Genomic DNA, 21872 nt, shown 5'->3' on the forward strand with positions numbered 1-21872 from the left:
TCCTTGCCTCTGTGCTAAGACTCTTCTCTTACTACTTTTGTTAGAACACTGATATTGTTGATTTTTACTTTTTAAAAATCTGTTTCGAATGTTGTACTAGGCTCTGAAGTCTACGGGAGCAGGGTTGAGGCTATCTCATTCAGAGTTGTATATAGCACCTAGTACAGTGTCTGACCCCTGGAGGGGCTCAGCAAATATCTCCTTGAATTGAATTGAATGACAGCTTGCTTCCCAAGGCAGAGGAGTGCAGGCACCCTGGGTTGAGGTTCTGCTTCTAACCATAATCTGCAGACTCAAATACAGTTTTCAGTGGCTCCTAAGATCCCTGAGGAATTAATCACACTAAGCTTCTTGTTTGGAATAACTTCACTGCCAATACACAAGAGCTACCTAGACTTGAGGCTCTCAATACCCCAATGTAAAGAGTCTCATTACATTGTTCCTTGAAGTCTCTGTTATGTCAATCTATGTGACTGGTGCCCAGTCCTTCAAGGAGGACTGTAACAGGGACTTGGGCACAAAATGGAAGTGGCACCCAACAAACTCAGTCATCAGGGTAAATAGTATCTTAATGCTATAGTTTGAAAAATCAAAATTAATGCAAACATTTCATAAAAAACAAAATATCAGAATTCTAAATCAAGACCGTTTCAGTATTCTTGATTTTCCTTTTGCCTCTGAAAGGCGTTAATTTGTTGCCTCACTCCTCTTGTCTAATCTTGGCCCTGGAGCAGACAGAACCAAAGGGAAATCTCCTTGGACATGACTTCCCTGATTTTCACCCCTTGATTTTTTTTTTAACTATATGGGGTCGGGGGAGATGGTATGGGTTTCAGGTTAAGTACTAAAAGCTAAATGCATAAACAAAGTCATAAATGTAAGAAGTCAAATCTGAACTGTGTGTCGGAGAAAAGATTTAGCAGGACATGTTGCATAGTTAATAATTGAATAACAAAAGGCTGAAATAAATAAAAATTTTAACAACACTCAGCAATAAGGCTGCAATATTTAGTTCTCAGATGAATTTGTATGGCTCCATTTTTATTTGGAATCGATTTTTAAAGGGCTTTTTCTTAAATTCTTCTGAATTCCCGTTAAGCAGTACATGAAAAGTTACTTTAAGTGAGAGCAAATGTGGATGAAATCAGCCAAAGCTCCAACTGCGCCTTCATCCCTACTGGAAGAGCTTTCTTCATTTACATAGGAGAACATGGAGCCAGAAAAGGGGAAAATACAAACATGAAATCTCCAAGAGCCTTTTGGAAACACAGCAGAAAAACACATTGCTTAAGTGGAGAAGCCAAGTGGTTTTCGAGTTTCCTGCAAAGCAGCAGCTTTAGGGGGAGAGTGACCTTCTGGGGAACGCGGTGGCCCTGGCTGGAAGATTAGGGGCTGACGTTTTGCAGGCTGTGGATGGGGGTGGAGAGATTGTGTAACTGTAGTAAAGCGTCTTGAAACTTTTCAACAGGAAAACAAAGTGGGGAAGAAGCCTTAAAGAGAAGGGAAAGCCTCAGGCAGGTTTCCCCCCCCCCCCCCCCCCCGTGGAGGCACAGCTGCCGCTGTGTCACAGTATTTCCCAAGTGCTTCCTTTGGATCTCTTTACCTGGTGCCAACCCTGTACAACGGAAGTAGAAGAGAGCTGCTTGATAGCAATCGAATCCCAGTCACAACGCTGAGTTTTCTCCTGGCTCCTTTCTGGAGCACAGCGTGGGTCTGATTTGCTTAGAAATGCAAGGGACCTTCCCTGTCCGCCTCCCATCTTCCAGTTCTGGAGGGACAGGCTGCAGGCAAGCTTTCCTGCTGCACCGGTGACGGGAAGGTGGAAAATCTTGGCTTGCTGAGTCTGAAATGAGATGCCAGTGGACCCAGTACCAGAGATCAAATTTTCTATTTTTGGCCCTTCAGACACAGAAATGCACAGCTATGCCAGAGTAACCTTTTCTCTGGAGGAATCGTCTCATGGCTTGTTGCACATTAAAATCATCTAGGGAGCTTTAAAAATACTCATGCCAAGGCCCCACTTCAATCCTATTAAATTAGATGCCCTAAGGGTGGGAATCATGCATCCAAATTTTTTTTTGAGCTCCCCAGGTGATTGTAATTTGCAACCAGGGTTGAGAAATCATGACCCAGAGCTCTTGAGCCCACAGACAGCCCTTTTCTGTCCTCTGGGTCCACTCTCCACCCAAAGAGCTCTGTGATCTCCATCAGTGGAAGCTAAGGCTCTTTCAGTTTAATTCAGTTCAATTACAAACAATTCAATTCAATAAATACTTATTCAACTGCTTTCTTACCCTTCATTTCTGATTGTGTCTCCCATGAGAGTGGTGAGAACCATGTTTCTCAAATAAGAGGATGGAGATACTTGAGTTAACCTCATTTTTTGGAGCCATATTTTTTAAAAAACCTGTTAAACACAGATTACAAATTTTTAAAAATTATGCATTGGATTTGGATTTTTTTTCTGACACAACACTCTGAACAGCATATGTTTGTGTGTATGTAAAACATCCATTTTTTAAAAGCATTTCTTAATTTTTAAAAAAAATTATTTATTTTATTTATTTTTGGCTGCATTGGGTCCTCACTGCTGTGCACGTGTTTTCCCTAGCTGCGGTGAGCGGGGGCTACTCTTTGTTGATGTGCGCGGGCCTCTCATTGCGGTGGCTTCTCTTGTTGCGGAGCACGGGCTCTAGGCGCACAGGCTTTAGTAGTTGTGGCTCACAGGCTGTAGAGCACAGGCTCAGTAGCTGTAGCGCACTGGCTGAGTTGCTCTGCAGCATGTGGGATCTTCCGGGACCAGGGCTCGAACCTGTGTCCCCTACATTGGCAGGCGGATTCTTAACCACTGCGCCACCAGGGAAGCCCTAAAACATTCTGTCTTTTAATGGGTTTCTGTATTCAGTGCATGTTCTAAAGCGTTGATGCACTGAGATAAATAAGACAGAGTACTTAGCTTCTGAAGAGCTCCCAGGCTGGTGGGAGACATGAGATGGGAACAAGAAATTAAAGGATTGTGAACTGCTGTAGCTAAAAGAGGTATGTATAAAAGGATGTTTCAGATGAATTCAGAAGAAGGAATTGTGCCTGGCAAGGCAGAAAGGCTCACAGAGGAAGTAGAGGGGAGTAGCCATTCTCCACGAAGGATTCAGGCAACGGGAGGAGGACGTGCGCTTTTTGAAGGTGAGAATTAAATGTTTGGCTAAAGGCTACACAGGAAACATAGGAGGAGATAGGGAAGGAACTTGAGGGCTCCCAACTGTCTGTTGAGCTTTATCTGTTGGAGTCTAGCATTTCTAAACCATTCTTGCCTCAGGGCTGACTTTTAGATTCATAAATTTGCAGCTACACTTGGGTGTGCCGTGGTGGACAGAACACGCTAGGTGGATGAGACCGTAGCTGCTCTGCTTCTGGAAAGTGATGGACAGGCCTTTGAGGAGGCTCTAGAAATGGATTGACGTGGATTTCATACACTAACTGTGGAACCTTGGACAAATTCCCGAACCCCCTGTAAAGTGAAGATTCTCCTGTTCACCTCATAGGGTTTTTTGTTTGTGTTTTTGTTTTGAACGAAGACTCAGTGTATTAGGTGTTGTGTAAAGTGCTTAACAAACTGCCTGAACATAGGAAATGTCAATGAAATGTTGCTCTTCCTGTTGAGATATTGAATTTGTAATTCCCTTTAATTTTTCTTCATGTATATTCAGCCTTCCCATTACACCTTCTTCCCAGGTACATAGAGAGACCATCACCCTGGGTGATGATGAGAAGAGCATGACTTTGGACAAACAATATAAAATGTGTTTTACGGAGCAGTTACTAAATCACCAGCAAGGAACGACACAGTTCTAGAAAGTTCTCTAATAGGCTCGTCAAGTCTCTTTTACCGATAAGTCCATTCTGCTGTCCATTGTGTCTCTGCTTCCAAAATTAAAACCACCACAAAAATGACCAGGCTCAGTCCATCTGCAGCATCACATCTGATCTCTCCACGGCTTACTCATCATTCTTCCTCACATTTTAAGACATGATGAGGAGGATGATATTTGAGAAAGAACTTGAAGAATGCATGGAATGTCTTATGGCTGAGAATAGGCATTCCAGGTGGTCGGATTAAAATAAGTAATGGTATAGAAATATATGTAGGAACGAAAAGTAGTAAAATAGTTGTTTTGTTGGAACCCAAGTTGTATTTACAGGAAAAGTAGAGGAACAGACCTCAAAATTGAAGCTGAGGCTACAAGGATCCTCCTTAGAGATTCAGCCTTGAGAATGAAAATTCAGAAAATTTATGAACATGCTATAAAATAGCTGACATCTCTTAAATAACTTGGCTCCAAATTTCTTTTAAAATAATTTACCTCACCTTTTATTCTGTTCTTTTTCTTTCTTTGTGTTGATTTATTTCTTCCCTTGTGTCCTATCGAGGGCATTTGGGGTGAGGTCCCAATCCTGGCTTGCTGAGAGTTCATCTGCTTCCAATGCCTGTTCTAGCTCCACGTAAAGTCACAATCTGTTCCTGGGAGAACATATTCATTTGCACAATAACCAATTGTAATGTGAAAAAGGAAGGATTATAACATCAGTTGGGCTATGAGTGGCTGGCATGGAAGAAGTCCAGCAAGGCGCAGATCCTGTTTCTGTACATATGTCCTTAATAATAATGAAGAAGTAGGGGGTAAATTATGCCAGAAGGGAGCGGAGTCATTTCTGAATAGCTGGTTTTCTGAGGGAGTACATATGATGTCAGCAATTAATTAAGGCCTCAATTCTGTTTTCCTATAAAAATCCTATTTTAGTTGCGGTATCTTTGACGCATCTGCTGGCATAAGCAGGATACAGGCCATAAATAAAAATTCAAAAATATCTCTTTCTTGTAGAACTTGGAAACAGACATTCTGAAATTGAAGGAAACCTACATAGTATCCAGAAGGATCCCGAGATCCTTTCTAAGATGAAGGGCAGTGAAGTCCATGCTAAATCCAGGCCCTGAGGGATTTGATTGGGAGGGAAGACAACTCTGACCGGAAGCAGGTCCAGGATTTATAACTGGACAATTTCAAATCCATGTTGGATGATACTTCAGTGGCAAAGGCATTTCTGGAAGAAATGTTAAGCAGTGCCCAAAGCAAAGAATTTACCCAATAATGACAGTAAAAACTTTAAAGTTTCAAGATACTGGTAACAGAGGATGGAAGATTGACAGGACCAGGCATCACAAAGTCCTTTTCTGGCAACTTTACCTAAAATGAGGACCAATGGGTTGTAATTAGAACTCACGTGTCCTCTTTAAATAATAAGCAAAGATACATCCAGAACGATAGATTATTTGAGCTGAGAGGGACTTGATTGCACATTGAAGCCAACCTCCTATTTTGTGAGGCAATTGATGTCCAGTGATCACTCAGCTAATTTCTATCATAACCAGGGGCAGAATTATGGTCTTGTAAGAACTTTGTCCATGTCATTTTAACGCCCAGCACTCTCTTTATACATGATCCCAAGAGCATCCTAAATTTTGCTGGGTGAGTCCCAAGGTAGGCATAAGGAGGAATGGGTATGTTACATGACCACTGTGGAAAATCTGACATGTCAGTGTAAACTACTGGGAAGAGCGAGTAGCCAAAAATCACAAAGAGAGTCCAAACGGCGCTGTGGCCAATTCAATCCAGTTTTTCTGGTCAGCTTCATGATTTGGGGGAAACAAAATAGGGATTTTTGTTTGGAAATGTAGAATGGAGTTGAGAATTTCCTCAAAAGCAGAGGAGGGAGATCCTTCTAAGTCAAGGCAGTAGGAATGAAGGGGAGGGGACCCAGATACCCAGGAAGGGAGTCCAGGAAAAAAGATGGGGAAGCAGGTCCCAGGCCAGCCAGCTGCTCTGGAAGGCAGGTGGTGGCTGCAGTGATGGTGGTAGTGGTGAAAGAGCATTTGAGAAACTCTGGGTACTTATGAATCTCAGGAAGAAGGGGGACAGACAGAGGGTGGGGGTGTGGTGGGGTGTGGAAGCAGGAGGTGCTTCATCTGGGGGTGGGGTGGGGTGTGGAAGCAGGAGGCTTCCTCTGATGCTGACAAAGCATCCCAAACTCCAGCCATCAGTCATGTCACTGATGGGATATGAACTGGGATATGAACTTGCTTATGGGATACAAACCCAATGATGTCTTACTGATTACAGGGGAGGAAAAAGAAATCAAGTTGTTAGAGGTCAGAATTCTTTTTATTATAAAGTAACTCCTCAAAGGTCCATAAATGAATTCTATTCAGTGAGGGAGACACATCAAGGAAGTATAGAGCTGGAAGACTTCCTTTTTTCTCACTATTAATATTGATACATGGCATTTTAAAAATGTGTCTTCTAGTTCCAAGGCCGAACATAAGGATCAAAAAGTGGGTGGTGGCCCAATTCCTGGAAATCCCCCCCTTCCTGAAATAGCTGGAAAACTCCTCCCACTCATTAGCCTATGAAATTACCCACCCCTATAAAAACTGACAACCCCATACCCTGGGGCCGCTCTCGCCTTCTGAGATGGCCCACATTCTGTCTATGGAGTGTGTATCTCTCAAAATAAATCCACTTCTTACCTTAAAAAAAAAAAAAAAGTGTCTTCTGATATAGTTGCTTCACCATAATAACAAACAATCTTAATATATAATAATAATAATAATAATCTGCAGGCATCTATGTATCAAAATTTTTTTCAGAGAATATGCTGGTGGAGAGGCTCTCCACAAAAAATATTAATAATGAAGAGCCTGAGTTCTAGAACTGTGGTTTTTATGAAGATCCTGTTTACTTAAGTTCTAACCTCTGCATAGTTACAGAAAGACTGAGAATTCTCAGCAGTTAGTGTTCTTGGCAATGATCTGGGGAAGTACAAACGCAGCGTGGGTCAGCACAGAAGATAGACAGGAAGGAGGTGGTGACCAGCAGGCAGCATCCGTGAAGGATATAAAGAGAAATAGGACCTGGACTCAAAGAGTTGCCACCACCTTATGCTAAGGGCTCATAGCGAAGGCTAATTTTTAAGATAAAGACATAGCTATACGGTATTGTTTCTCTGAAGGATTTGTTAGTATTATTAAATACACATATATAAACAGTTAATTGACTAATAAATAATATTTATTTCTTAAATAGTTTCTTTTTATCTCCTCAGCGAACACTTTTGGTTGTTGACATCAAACTCTTGAGTTATAAGAACGCCTGTCAAAGGTCTGTTAGAAAGTTCCTTGAAACCAGGTGGATCGGACTGGTCCTTTAGTACAGTTGTAGATGCCCACTGTGGGCAGACTGAGGAAACGACCCTCTTACCAGGATGTGCTTGAACAAGGCCCAGGACATTAAAAAAAAAAAAAATCTTGCAATTACATTTTTCTACCACTAGATGATATGCACGTATAAGCAAGATGAAAACCCTCCTACCTTTCCTTTCTGCATCAGTGGCCACAGTGTTGATAGGTAAGTTAAGATATCCAGAATTCAATTCCAGATGTTACTAAGAAAGAGAAACACAATATGAACATGAAGAACTGCCAGCATTGATTAGGTAATAAGTGTGATCATACCAAATTTATCAAACACTTATCCTTTCATCTAGGGGCCATCAAAGTTTACCACCTGCCTATGGGCCAAATCCAGTTTACCACCTCTCTTTGTAAATAAAGTTTTATTGGAACACAGCCATGCTCATTTGTCTGGGACTGATTTTGCTCCACAATGACAGAGGTGAGTATTGAGACAGACTGCCTGACTTGTAAAACTTAAAAATATTTCTATAGGGTCCTTTACAGAAAAGTTTTCCAATGCCTGGTCTAAGCACATATAGGTCATACTAACTCACTTAATCTTTACAAATCTATGGTTGTGGGTATGTGTTATTACAATTTTTTTTTAATTTAAAATTTTTATTGGAGTATAGTTGATTTACAATGTTGTGTTAGTTTCAGGTGTATAGCGAAGTGAATCAGTTATACATATACATATATCCACTCTTTTTTTAGATTCTTTTCCCATATAGGTCATTACAGACTACTGAATAGAGTTCCCTGTGCTATACAGTAGGTCCTTATTAGTTCTCTATTTTATATATAGTAGTGTGTATATGTCAATCCCAATCTCCGAATTTGTCCCTCCCCACCTTACCCCCTGGTAACCATAAGTGTGTTGTCTACATCTGTAACTCTATTTCTGTTTTGTAGATAAGTTCAATTGTACCCTTTTTAGATTCCACATATAAGTGATATTGTATGATATTTGTCTTTCTCTGTCTGACTTACTTCACTTAGTATGACAATCTCTAGGTCCGTCCATGTTGCTGCAAACTATTTGTTTTACAGATAAAGAAAGTGATTAAGGACACAATGAATCCTGGCACATACGTTAAATGACTGTAGCAGACATACATGACAAAGGCTGTAAGTATTGATGTACACCATGCTTGATACTCTTGGGTTTGTGTAAACAAGATGAATAACAGTTGGCTTCAAAGTTGTGGGGAACCTAGAAAGAAGAAATTAAAATTATTGCAAGGTCAGGCCAGCCTTCTGTGTGATCCACACGTAGAAATGTAGCTGGAATTGAGTAGCTGCCCATGAGCACTTTTTCCCTACATGACACTTATTCTGAACATATTGTAAGAAACTCTTTTGACACAATAATTCATAAGACTGAAGCTGACTCATCAAATGAAAACAGTGCTTAACTTGTGACTGAAACATCCGTGGTCAAGTGGAGAGACACAGAAAGAAGGCAGTCAAAGGAAGTCTTCTTCTTAATGTCCTAGTTTTCCCCCAATCAAAGGAGGTCTTTTCTCCTTCAGTGCTGGGTATACTTGGGCCCTCAGGATATCTGCTGGGGATGGTGGAAGCTGGGAGTGGGGCTGGGGAGCAGGGTGGTATTCAGCTTTATAATTTCCTAGATTCCTAGTCATCCTCAGGAATGTCTTTCCCAATAGTTTATAATATGCAGTGAAGTACTGGGATAACCCCTGATGGTTCGTTCCACATTTGTGATTACTGATCTTTCTTTCTTTTATTTTTCCTCCTGAAGAGTTTAGGTAACTAACTGCCTCAGAGTCATACATCATGAGGCGGAGAGGGGAGAATCAGGAACTGGGTGAACCAACTTAATCCTTTGTCCCACACGAAGGATGGGACCATATTGCCTAGACTCCAAGGGTTTTCCACATGGACATGCCCCAAGCTCCTTCTCTCCCTTTCCTTTGCTCCAAGAAGACCTCTTCTATTATTCGTCCACATTTTGATGTCCTCTTTTCTTAGGATAGATACCCCATCATCCCTACAGAAAAGGAAGGCACACTGGACTGTTCCTTCCACTCAATCTTTGTTGACTCTAAGAAAGGGTAGGTGCTAATGTTTGGTGTCTCCTTGGGGTGAGCTGGGGGTGTGAGTGGTGGAGGGTCAGGGAGGGGAGCAGGAAGGAGAAACTCTGAAGCCTGGCAGAGGGATGTGGGGAAAGAGCAAAGGCTTCTGTATCAGGGAGCTACTGTTTTCTCCTAAAGAGTCTGAAATAAACAAAGCTTCCTGTAATAATAATTAATTTTCTTCTAAAGAGCATCCTATCTGAGTTACATGAGAAATTTATATTCCTCCTAATAACATAGCTTGGAACCCCTCCCCCTGCCTGTTGTAAAATGATAATCCCAACCTCATTACGCCAATGGAGGATTTGCCCCAGTTTTCATTACAGAATGAATGTCCCAAGTCCAGCTCTCTTTTCTTTAATATACAGGTATGTATATATGTAGGTTCAAATGTATGTATGTATTTACATATTTACAGTTGAATTTTGGTCAGAACAGGGCATGTGGGATAGTGTTAAGCTGAAAGTTGGTAAAGATAATCTGGGCTTTTGGAATTTAGGAAAAGGGAAAAGGCTGAGTGATCAGACACGGTCTTGTGACAGGTAAGTGAGTTAGGTTCTGAGGGAATTTGGATATGTAAAGCAAGGGGCATTTTAGACTGTGGTGGAGAGGCAGGGGTATGGGCTTGAGTGTGGGCACTTTGGGAGAAGATAATTCTGGTAAGGCCTGAATTTAGGAGTTCAGAACTATCAGGTTAAAGTTTGAACTGGATCTCACAGTCCTGGAAAGAACCAGGACTTTTGACTAGAGAAGTATCACTGACTATGAACATTTCAAGGGTAAAACCATCATGTTTACCTTTTCTTGTCAGTTTTTAGCTAAGTGACCACTGACGTGTGGTCAGGTTTCAACCAATTTCAAGCGAATAAATGCACAGCAGTGATGTTTTAGGAAAAGTAATCTGGGGACTAGGTATGGGATGGATTGGAGAAGACAGACAGAAAATAGGGAAAGAACAGGAGTGCAAAGACATACACATATTACTTTCCTTCACCAAACAGTCCATGTAAAATGATCAAATTTTAAATCTCATTGCTAGTACCACAACTGTAGTTGGAAATGGCTGAACATGAATCAATCATCACAACAGTAATTGTAACCAGAAATAGGAAACGTTTCATAAAAAGTCTATCTGTTTCACTTTTGACTACGTGGCCATGTCTTACTGTGCCCAGTTTAGGATATTTCACAAATGCATCATGATGAAAAAAATTAATCGGGAAAGTAGATTTTGTGTTTGCCTCAATCACAATCATTTTCTAATTAGTGTGAGGAGTAGCTTATTTAATAAATGTTATTTCTTTTTATTCTTACCATCTTCAGATCTATATCTGAGACAGAAAATTTTATTTCTAATTTACTTTTTTATTCAATGAAAGCCAGATAAGAAGAAAGGGTTAAGTCTGAGTTATCAAAATAGGTTTTCTTCAATTCTTAATTCCTTATTCTACCCCTGGTACTAGGCTGATGTGTTTAACCAGAAGGACTCACTTTCAAAATCTCTGTGTTATTGGGTGGAGAAATAAGGGCCCAAGTCCATCCCTGGTTACGTCAAGTGGTGTCAAATTTGGCTTGCAATTCTCACTTCCTGTTGACTCCAAGAGAAAGGCTGCAGTTGGCGTCTAAAAGTGAAAAACATGAAGCTCTGAGACCAGTCTGAATTACTAATCACTACATCTCCTGTTCAGTCTAACCACTTTCCAAGTGATTAAATGAACCGGCCAGGTCAGTGACTCAGCTTCCGAGGGGGTGGCCAGCAGTCCGAGCTGATCTGCACATCCCTGGTTTCAATTCCCAAGGTTTGATCCAGAGCTGCCTCGGAAGGGTGATTTCCCCTTGGAGCTTGTCTCTCTGGGGACAGAAGGACAGACACAGATGCTGAAGTGTATAGTCTGCTGGAGAAGGGCCACCTCACCATGAGTCTTTGGCGGGAAAGAGTTGCAAGAATGTCGTCTTTCATCAGCTGGTGTCACTCTTTGGAACCAGTCACAAGTAGCTGGGTGTGGTAGGGTGAAGTTGTCTGAAGTCTGAACGAAGAAAAATATATTGAGTAGGAAACATGAACTTTTTTTCTTTTTTGGCTTAACTGTCAGTAGATACAGTATTCCCTTGTTTGTTTCAGTAACTACCAAAGGTTCTTGACGACGTCACCATTTTAGAGTAGTGTATTCATTCGCCTGGTTTTCTAAGTGATTAGCTGAACTTTGCTGCTTTTATGAAGCTTAATGTCCAGTTACCATAAAAAAACAGCACATGGTCAGTGGTGGAAATAGGGGTGGGATTGTAAGGGCCACATGGGAGTGCAATTCCAGGAACTCCCGGCCTCCTATGCAAATTAGATTAAGCTGCTCTTCGGCCTGGGCTCCCAGAGCAAAGAATTCCCATTCCCACCTCTTTTTTTTAGCATTGTCTCCTGTGGGAATTAAGAAATCACTTTCAATTTATTTCAGCTACTGCCTGTTTTAAAAAAGGACATCACAGGCCTCAGTTTTTCCACCTTGCTTACGAAAACTCCTTACCAGGTAACCTCTTAAATATTTAAAAAGAAAGAAAAAGATTTTGAGATCCTTAGGAGAAAATACTGTAAGTAAATCAAAGTCCTATTTTCTCAGAAAGAAAGTTGAGTCTTTTGACTGGCTGGTGCCACCATCTTCTTCAGGCGATTTTCATACTTGGCATAAAACTTTTAGTCGTTTCTCATATTACCTTTGTTTTGATTAGTTAAAGCATGATAACTTGACAACACTCAAATGTGAGAGCTTGAGAAAGGGAGGGTGGCCGGGAGGAAAGAAGCCCTCCAGCCAGCAAAGCTTTCTTTAAAACTTTATTGTTTTTTAAACATGAATATTTTAAATATCCCTCAAATACAGGGACTGAAGGTGAACTTGAAGAATACATGCAAAACCACAACCTAGATTCTCTGAAAGTGGCCATTTCAGAGCTCTCTGGAAGGAATGTGTGAGCATGTGCACACCAGAGAGCAAACATGCAAATCAGTTCTTTCCCAGGACACCCCAGTGCTGCTGCTTTATCTGCACAGATGTGCTGTGAGCCTTGCAGATAGCATCTGTTTGTTCTATTTATGGGGGAAAAAAAAAAAAAGTATTTGTGAGCTCGGCAGGAGCACAACTTTCTTTTTGGATCTTTGATTCCATTAGAATTTTTGAAATTTCACATTTTGGAACAAAAGAATTTGAGTCGTTGGCGATTCTAGGTGCTGTGTAATTCCCTCTCCCGTTTATTTCTTACCTGCTTCTCCTGCCTCCCAATTTCATAGAGTTAAAATCAGAGCAGGGGAGATGAAGAGACTTGCACAAGCACATAGAACATTTATTCTTAGTTTCATTCATCATTATTGATTTGTTTAGTTATTAACCAGATACTTATTGAGGATCTATTATATCCCAGGCACTATGCAACATTCTAGGACCCAGTGGTGAGCAAAAATGTCACTGTTCTTGTCCTCATGTATTTCATAGTTTACTGGGGGAAATGTACAGAAATAAGAATAATCACACACAAATATACATCTTCTTCTGTGACAAGTGCTAATTATTGCCCTAGGAGCCTAAAATAGGCACATTTGAGCTGGTCCAAGAGGTAACAGAAGGTTTCCTTGAAGAAATGATGATGCTTCTTAAGCGACCCTTAAGAAGGCTGAGTAGGACCTAAGGAGGCATATAAAGGAAGGGTCTTCCCGGCAGAGGGAAGGTTGAGAAAAGACCCTGCGATGGATGGAAACATGAGAGTATGAGAACCAGAAAGAGGGTCAACGTGGCTGAAGTGAAGAGGGAGGGAGAGCAGGAAGGAGATGGGCTGAGCTCTGAGTCAGAGCCAGACATCACAGCGCATTGTGGCTCATTTTGAGCTTTGTTTTAGGAGTATTGGGAAGCCCAAGTAGTGAGCAATGGGAGGAGGGTAAGACTGGATGAGGAGGACCACTGGGGGCTACTGCAGTAGTCCAGGCAACAGGTAGCAGAAGCTTGGTCTAAAGTAGTGAGTGGTGGAAGAGAGGGGAAAGGAGTAGATGCATTGAAGAGGTATTTAGAATGTAAAAATGATAAGATATGGGGAGGGAGGGAGTAAGCGGGGGCAAGGATGACCCTAGGCTTCTGAGTGGGGCAAATGGATGGATGGTGGTATCATTCATCAAGACAAGGAAAGCTAGACGGTGGGGGTAAAGGCAACATGATAAGTTTATTTTAGGAAGTATTGAAGTTAGATGGTAAGTTATAGGTTGACTATATGGGTCTGGCCCTCAAAGACAAGGTCTGGGCTGGAGATAAAATATTTGTGAATGAGTTGTTTATAGTTTTGACACTGATGTGATTTATTCCTCTTCTGCGTCTTTCCAGAACAACATCTCTGTAAGTAGGGATAAATCAAATGGTTTTGGACACCAGGCTAAGTGAATTGTTGAACAACTTATTTTATATGGCAGGGATTTGAAGGACTGTTGGGAGGTAGGTCTAGTGTGGATGAATTAGGAGAAGTATGGTTTCAAGTATATCAAAAGCTACCCCTGAGCCCAAATACCCATCATTTTCCCCTTGACCTGCCAGAGGGCCTAATATTGCTAGCGATCATGTTACTCTTTAAGTAATTCTCATTTTATTTGGCTTAAGAGTGCTAAAACTTTAGTAAAAGTTGTCTACACCAAACTTCTCACTCAAAATGAGTCTGCTTTACAAAATCTCTAGACATAGGGCCTCGGCTTGAACATGTCTGTGATGGGGAATCCAATACTTGGCAAGACAGTGCAGATTTTTAGTTCTGTTCCCAAAATTCTTCCCTGTATTGATCTTCTCATCTAGCATGACACAGAACAGTTCTTCTTTTCCACAGAGCAGACAATCAACTGGCGTTAAGCCATCAGTCATCACTATTCTCAGCTCAGCTGCCAAGAGATGAATGAGTTAGATTCAACTGTCACTGAAGCCCTTCAATAGACATCATCTCACTTAGAGGTCACAACAACCCTTTGAGGTATGTGTTATTCATCTAGAAAGAGAGGAGGAAACTGATTCTCAGAGTTAAATGACTTACCCAGTGATGTCACACGAGTAAAGGGCAGAGCCAGGATTTGAATCCAAATATTCTGCCTCCCAGTCCAGAGCCCCACGCAAGCTGCCTCGATAATCTGGTTTCGGGCTCTGCGCTGACTTCTAAAGGTAACACATTAGTAAGGACCAGTGACTGATCAGCTGATAGCACTGAGGTGGTGCTTACCCACCTGACCCTTGTGGACTGAATGATGCCTGCCCAGTACTTGACCTTATAACCTTGTATCTCTTTAAGAACTGGATAGAACACTCATCTTCACATTTTTTTTTTTCAGATTTCACTCCCAATTAGTTAAAAACAATGAGCATGTATCCCAAATATATTTATATGTGTATCTTTGGATTCAGTATAAATATGAATATATCTGTTTTTTAAAATTAATTTTTATTGGAGTATAGTTGCTTTACAATGTTGCATTAGTTTCTACTGCACAGCAAAATGAATCAGCCATACATATACATATATCCCCTCCCTTTTGGATTTCCCTCCTATTTAGGACACCACAGTGCATTAAGTAGAGTTCCCTGTGCTATACAGTATGTTCCCCTCAGTTGTCTATTTTATACATAGTATCATATAAGTTTAAAAAAACATAAAAATATAAATGAAAGTCGTAATATTTTCTTTTTCCACCCCAGTGAGTCATCTTCATGGGTCATCTCTGTCTGCTCCCGCTGGAGGGACCACTGAAGTGGAGTCGGAGGACAGGACAGGAGAAGAGCCCAGTGTGACAGGCCATGGCTAGTTGGAGTACGACACCTGGGGAGTGTCTGGAAACATTTCAGACGTGCTGACGGCGAGCTTTCCTCTCTGTGCTGCCCAGCTTCAGCTCGGTTTCTGCTAAGATCTCTCTGGAGGTTCACAGGGAGTGAAGGGCTCATTGCCCTGCTCTGTGTTGTTTGTCCTTGGCTTTAATTGCCACTTGTGTCCTGAGCTATGTGGTAATAGCACTAATAGCTAACATTTGTTGACTGCTTACGATGTGCCACTGTGCGAAGAGATTTACGCACATTACCTCATTGATCTTGTTACAACCCTGTGAAGTTTTGCTATCCTCGTTTCACAAATGGGAAAACTGAGGTGTGGAAAGCTGTGACTTACCCACAGGGGTATGTCTAATCAGTGGCCCAGCTGGGATTTGAACCCAAGTCTGTTCTCCACCAAATCACTCATTCTTATCTGCCGTTCTATACTGCCAGTAGGATTAGGGTTTAGATTCCTGATAGTGATCTGGAAGGATTTCCAGCACTATAAGTGACTCAAATGGGAAGACTCATCAGTTGCACAGACCAAAAGGTTGGGCTCCCATCAGGTGTGGCTAAATGAGAGGAAGCCATCAGCTTTACGGAAGTGCAAATGTGCCAGTGCAGTTACAAATGAACGTCTCCAGTCAAATCTGAGTCCTTTGTTTCGAGATAATCTGGCTCTCATTGTAACCCCCAGCTTCAGGTAGCAAATATACGCTGAATACTTTTCTGGATGAGACCCCTGGAGGCTGTAGTTGTTGTTTAAGGCACCTGAGTTCCATTACAGACTATACATGGTTTAACCTTACATTTAAGTGTTTGAATGTGTGTGAGAGAGATGTCAAGGGGTCCAGGAGTTTTCTTCATTATCTGTCAGAAGGCTTCAGCCTAGTGGAGTCAGATAGACATGGGTTCGAATCCTCACTCTGGTACATGTAAGCCGCGAGAACTTTGGCAAATTATCGTTCTTCCAGTCTTAATTTCTTCATCTTTAAAGAGGCGGTAATAGTACCTGCTTCAAGGTGGTGCTGTGAGGATTAGATCCTATACATACGCAGTGCTTGGAGCACAGTAAGTGCTCAAAAATTGGTAGCAGGTATTGTTCTCGGTGACCCTGCTTTGTCTAAGAAGAGGCACTGATGGATCGTTGGTGGCATTAAGTCCCTGTCCTCTGCCGTGCTGGTGATGTCCTATTTGAAAATGAAAAGGAATTTTTTTTCTGAATCTCCTCAGCATCTTGCTGCCACAGGAAAAGAAATCTGTTTCCACAAAGAGATGCAAGAACTGGAGACACTGGAAGTTTACGGACTGGAGAAGGCGGATCCGAGAAGAAAAGCATTCTGGCGATCAGTGACACTCTCCTGAGCCGCCCAGATGTGGGCCAGATGCTGCAACTCTGTAGAGACACGTCGGGCTCAGTGACTTGTGCCATGACTTTCATCCACGTGGCCATGAAAGATAGTGACTGATCTCACTCCGATTATTAAGAGTGACTTCAGGGCTCTGGAAACATGGGGGTAGGAGGCTGGGACTCGAGGGGGGAGTCTTGACAATCCTCCCAGTTGAGCAGAAGGGTTTCTGGAGCTGACAGCCCTGCTCTGGGGATACATGTCTACTTCACATGCCTCGCCCCACACCTAACATAGAAGAGGGCTCAGCAGGAAACACTGAGGGCACTTCAATGGGAAGTGATCTGCGATTTCTGCCTTTGCAGGAATCATCTCTAGCGACTTTTATTTGGTGTTATTAAAGACGATTTTGATGTGATCTTAACTATAGTGATTCTTCCTATCATCACTTTCTCTTTAATCAGCCTGTATGGCCCCTTTTCTAGCTGGAATTTCACTACACTGCTCAGCCTTCCATTCCATGCTTTTTAAAAAATATGAATACTTTATTTATTTGTGTAATTGAACTATAGTTGATTTACGATATTATGTTAGTTTCAGGTATATAGCATAGTGATTCAGTGTTTGGCAGATTATACTCCATTATAGGTTATTACAAAATAATGACTATAATTCTCTGCGCTATATGGTATACCCTGGTTGCTTATCTATTTTATATATAGTAGTTTGTATCTGTTTATCCCATACCCCTAATTTGCCCCTCCCCCTTCCTTCTCCCCTTTGGTAAACACAAGTTTTTTTCTATATCTGTAATTCTGTTTCTGTTTTGCATATATATTCATTTGTATTACTCTTTAGATTCCACATATAAATGATAATATACAGTATTTGTCTTTGACATTTCACTAAGCATAATATTTTCTAGGTCCATCCACATTGCTGCAAATGGCATTATTTCATTCTTTCTTGTGGCTGAGTAATATTCCATTGTATATATATACTACATTTTTGTTTTGATAAGCATATTTTCTTCTTCTAAATGGATAATGATGGTGAAAATTTCTCTTTTTATGTTTGGCATTAGTAGAGGCACATTAGTATACCTCTTTTTAACTAAGGGCTAAATGCAAGAGCTGAAACCTGGACACGGAAAACAAAGAGTTGATCATAACTGCTTCCCTGCCTTCAGTTTTGCCCTGTTCCCTGGCCAGTTCTCTCTACTGCAGCCATAGTGACATTTCTACTTTCATCCCTACTGCATTCATTATTTATTGCTGCTGTAACAAATTACCACAGACTCAGTGGTTTAAGAGAACACAAATTTATTCTCTCACAGGTTTGTAGGTCAGAAGTCTGACATGAGTCTCAATGGGCTAAAATCACAGTGTTTGCTGGGCTATGTTCCTTTCTGGAAGCTCTAGGGGAGAATCCTTTTCTTTGCCCTTTCCAGCTTCTAGTGCATATTCTTTGGCTCATAATCCCTTCTTGCATCTTCAAAGCCAGCAATGTTGCATCTCTCTGGCCATGCTTTCATGTTCCCATCTCCCTCTGCCCAGAGCTGGGAAAGGATCTCTGTTTTTAAGGATCTATATGATCAGATTGACCCATCCAGTTAATCCAGATAATCTTCCACCTCAAGGTCTTTAACTTAATAACATCTGGAAAGATAACTTTGCCATGTAAGGTGACATATTCACAGGTTCCTGAGATTAGGATGTGATACATTTGGGTGTTATTCTACCTACGACACCTACCAGTCTGCTCCAAGCCCATCATCTCTCTCCTGGACAACTGCAACTGCTTCTTAAATGGTTTTGCTTTGTACAACCTGTTTTGCTCCTTCACCTTTTGTTATTTCTCTTCCCATTCACTCTGATATAAAACCATACTGGCCTCCTTGCTGTTCCTTGAACACAAAAAAGCACAATTCTGCCCCAGGGCCTTTGCACTTGCTTTTCTCTATCACAAAGACATTTTCATGACTGCCTCCCTCAGGATTCTGTTCAAATGTCACCTCTTTGGGGGGGGGGGTCTTTTCCTGAACAACTTATATAAGTGAGCATCCTTTCCCCCCACTTTCATCAGACTATTCTTTGTCTCATGTTCTAACCTATTGACTCATGACAGATGATACATTTATTTTTTTTCTCTTTTCCTTCAAGTCTTTATTTCACTTTCTCTTTGAAAGGTAGTTTCACTGATTATGGAGTTCTAGGTTGACAGTTTCTTTTCCAATATTTTATAGATATAACTACACTGTTTTCTGGATTGTATTATTTCCGATGAGAAGTCTGTTATTTTTAATTTTCTTCCTCCCAATATAATTTTATGCTTCTGTGATTTTCTCTTTGACATTCATTTTCAGAGATTTAATTATCATTTGCCTTGATGTGGCTTTCTTTATGTTTCTTTTGCTTGAAGTCACTCAGTTGCTTGGATCTGTGGGTTTATAGTTTTCATCAAAGTCTGCCATTATTTCTTCGAATATTTTTACTGCCTCCCCCTTCTGAGATTCCAATTATACATATGTTAGTTCACTTAATATTATATCACAGTTCTCTGTTCATTCCTTTCCCCCATGGTATCTTTTCTCTTTTATTTCATGTTGTATAGTTTTAGGGCTCTATTTTATATCCTCTACTTCTGCCATACCTAATCTGCTGTTAATCCCACCTGGGGTATTTTTCATCTCAGATATTGCTGTTTTTTATTTCTATAAGTTTGATTTGTATCTTTTCATACTTTTCACACCATCCTGATCATACTTAAATTTTCTCTACTTTTTAAAATATAAGAAGTCCATTTATTATAGCTGATTAGCATCCTTAATTTTTACTATCATTTGTCATTTCTGGGTCTGTTTATATTGATCGATATACCTCATTATGAGTCATATTTTTCTGTTTCTTTGCATGCCTAGTAATTTTTGATTAGTAGATTTTGTGAATTTTATATTGTTAGCTGCTGGATTTTTTTTTATCCCTTTAAATAATTTGGGACTTCTTTCTAGGACACAGTTATTTGTTGACAGTTTTGTTAAGGGGAACCTAGAGCAGCCTTTAGTCTAGGGTTAATTTGACTCTACTCCTGAGAAAATATTCTCTAAGGACTCTATTTAATGCCGTGTGTGTTAGGAGTACTTTCTATTCTGGCTGGTGAAAGTAGTAACTCTTTTTCACACTGTATTTTCCCTGAAGATTGTTTTAAATGCTCCCTTTCTTTCTTTGGCCTTTATAGTTTTCTCACATGTATGTGCTAATCAATAGTTAGCCAAAGACTCCAGGGTCACTCTCTGCCACTGTCCAGAGCTTTCTGAGTGAAGCTTTCCCCTCCCCAGTACTCTGTATCCAGAATATTATCCACCTTGGGCTCTCTGAATCCCAAACTCTATCTATTCAACACAGGGAGACTGCTCAGCTCTGTCTGGGTCCCCAGTCCCTATGCTGTGGCCAGTATGTGCTCCCCAGATATTAAGCTGGGTCGCTTGTAGGGCTTATCTTGTTTGTTTCACTTCTCTCAGACATGAGTATCCTACAATACCAGTCGTCCAGTTTCTGAAAACTGTTGATTCTCCTATTTTATCTGACATTTTAGTTGTTTAAGCTGTTTAATTTTTGTCTTTTATTTTATTTATTTATTTATTTATTTAATTTTATTTTTTATACAACAGATTCTTATTAGTTATCTATTTTATACATATTAGTGTATATATGTCAATCCCAATCTCCCAGTTCATCTCACCACCACCCCACCCCCACTTTTCCCCCTTCGTGTCCATACGTTTGTTCTCTACATCTGTGTCTCTATTTCTGCCTTGCAAACTGGTTCATCTGTACCATTATTATACATTCAACATATGTGCATTAACGTACGGTATTTGTTATTCTCTTTCTGACTTACTTCACTCTGTATGACAGTCTCTAGGCCCATCCATGTCTCTACAAAAGACCCAACTTCATTCCTTTTATGGCTGAGTAATATTCCATTGTATATATGTACCATGTCTTCTTTATCCATTCGTCTGTTGATGGGCATTTAGGTTGCTTCCATGACCTGGCTATTGTAAATAGTGCTGCAATGAACATTGGGGTGCATGTGTCTTTTTCAATTATGGTTTTCTCTGGGTATATGCCCAGTAGTGGGATTGCTGGGTCATATGGTAATTCTACTTTCAGTTTTTTAAGGAACCCCCATAATGTTCTCCATAGTGGCTGTATCAATTTACATTCCCACCAACAGTGCAAGAAGGTTCCCTTTTCTCCACACCCTCTCCAGCAATTGTTGTTTGTAGATTTTCTGATGATGCCCATTCTAACTGATGTAAGGTGATACCTCATTGTAGTTTTGATTTGCATTTCTCTAATTATTGATGTGGAGCAGCTTTTCATGTGCCTCTTGGCCATCTGTATGTCTTCTTTGGAGAAATGTCTATTTAGATCTTCTGCCCATTATTTGATTGCGTTGTTTGTTGTTTTAATATTGAGATGCATGAGCTGTTTATATATTTTGGAGATTAATCCTTTGTCCATTGATTCGTTTGCAAATATTTCTCTCACTCTGATGGTTGTCTTTTAATCCTGTTTACAGTTTTCTTTGCTGTGCAAAACCTTTTAGATTTCATTAGGTCCCATTTGTTTATTTTTTTAAATTTCCATTTCTCTAGGAGGTGGGTCAAAAAAGATCTTGCTGTGATTTATGTCAAAGAGTGTTCTTCCTATGTTTTCCTCTAAGACTTTTATAGTGTCCTGTCTTACATATAGGTCTTTAATTTTTTTCAGTTTATTTTTGTATATGGTGTTAGGGAGTGTTCTAATTTCATTCTTTTTTTTTTTTTTAATCATCTTTATTGGAGTATAATTGCTTTACAATGGTGTGTTAGTTTCTGCTTTATTACAAAGTGAATCAGTTATACATATATCCCCATATCTCCTCCCTCTTGCATCTCCCTCCCACCCTCCCTATCCCACCCCTCTAGGTGGTCACAAAGCACCGAGCTGGTCTCCCTGTGCTATGTGGCTGCTTCCCACTAGCTATCAATTTTACATTTGGTAGTATATATAAGTCCATGTCACTCTCTCACTTCGTCCCAGCTTGCCCTTCCCCCGCCCCGTGTCCTTAAGTCCATTCTCTACATCTGCATCTTTAATCCTGTCCTGCCCTTAGGTTCTGCAGAACCATTTTTTTTTAGATTCCATCTATATGTGTTAGCATACAGTATTTGTTTTTCTCTTTCTGACTTACTTCACTCTGTATGACAGATTCTGGGTCCATCCACCTCACTACAAATAACTCAGTTTTGTTTCTTTTTGTGGCTGAGTAATATTCCATT

The 21872-nt window shown here is 40.6% G+C and overlaps 1 long non-coding RNA gene across 1 annotated transcript in view; it reads left to right on the forward strand.

Moving 5' to 3' along the window:
- LOC132351574 (uncharacterized) overlaps positions 1 to 17105 on the forward strand; it is a 36727-nt gene extending 19622 nt beyond the window's left edge. Inside the window, exons 2-6 of the long non-coding RNA XR_009498397.1 lie at positions 7600 to 7727; positions 8339 to 8416; positions 9281 to 9363; positions 14230 to 14370; positions 15087 to 17105. This is a non-coding gene — a long non-coding RNA (uncharacterized LOC132351574). The remainder of the gene's footprint in view (positions 1 to 7599; positions 7728 to 8338; positions 8417 to 9280; positions 9364 to 14229; positions 14371 to 15086) is intronic.
- Positions 17106 to 21872: the final 4767 nt, after the last annotated feature.

This window comes from Balaenoptera ricei, chromosome 17 (assembly GCF_028023285.1).
Source record: "Balaenoptera ricei isolate mBalRic1 chromosome 17, mBalRic1.hap2, whole genome shotgun sequence".
Lineage (NCBI taxonomy): Eukaryota > Metazoa > Chordata > Mammalia > Artiodactyla > Balaenopteridae > Balaenoptera > Balaenoptera ricei.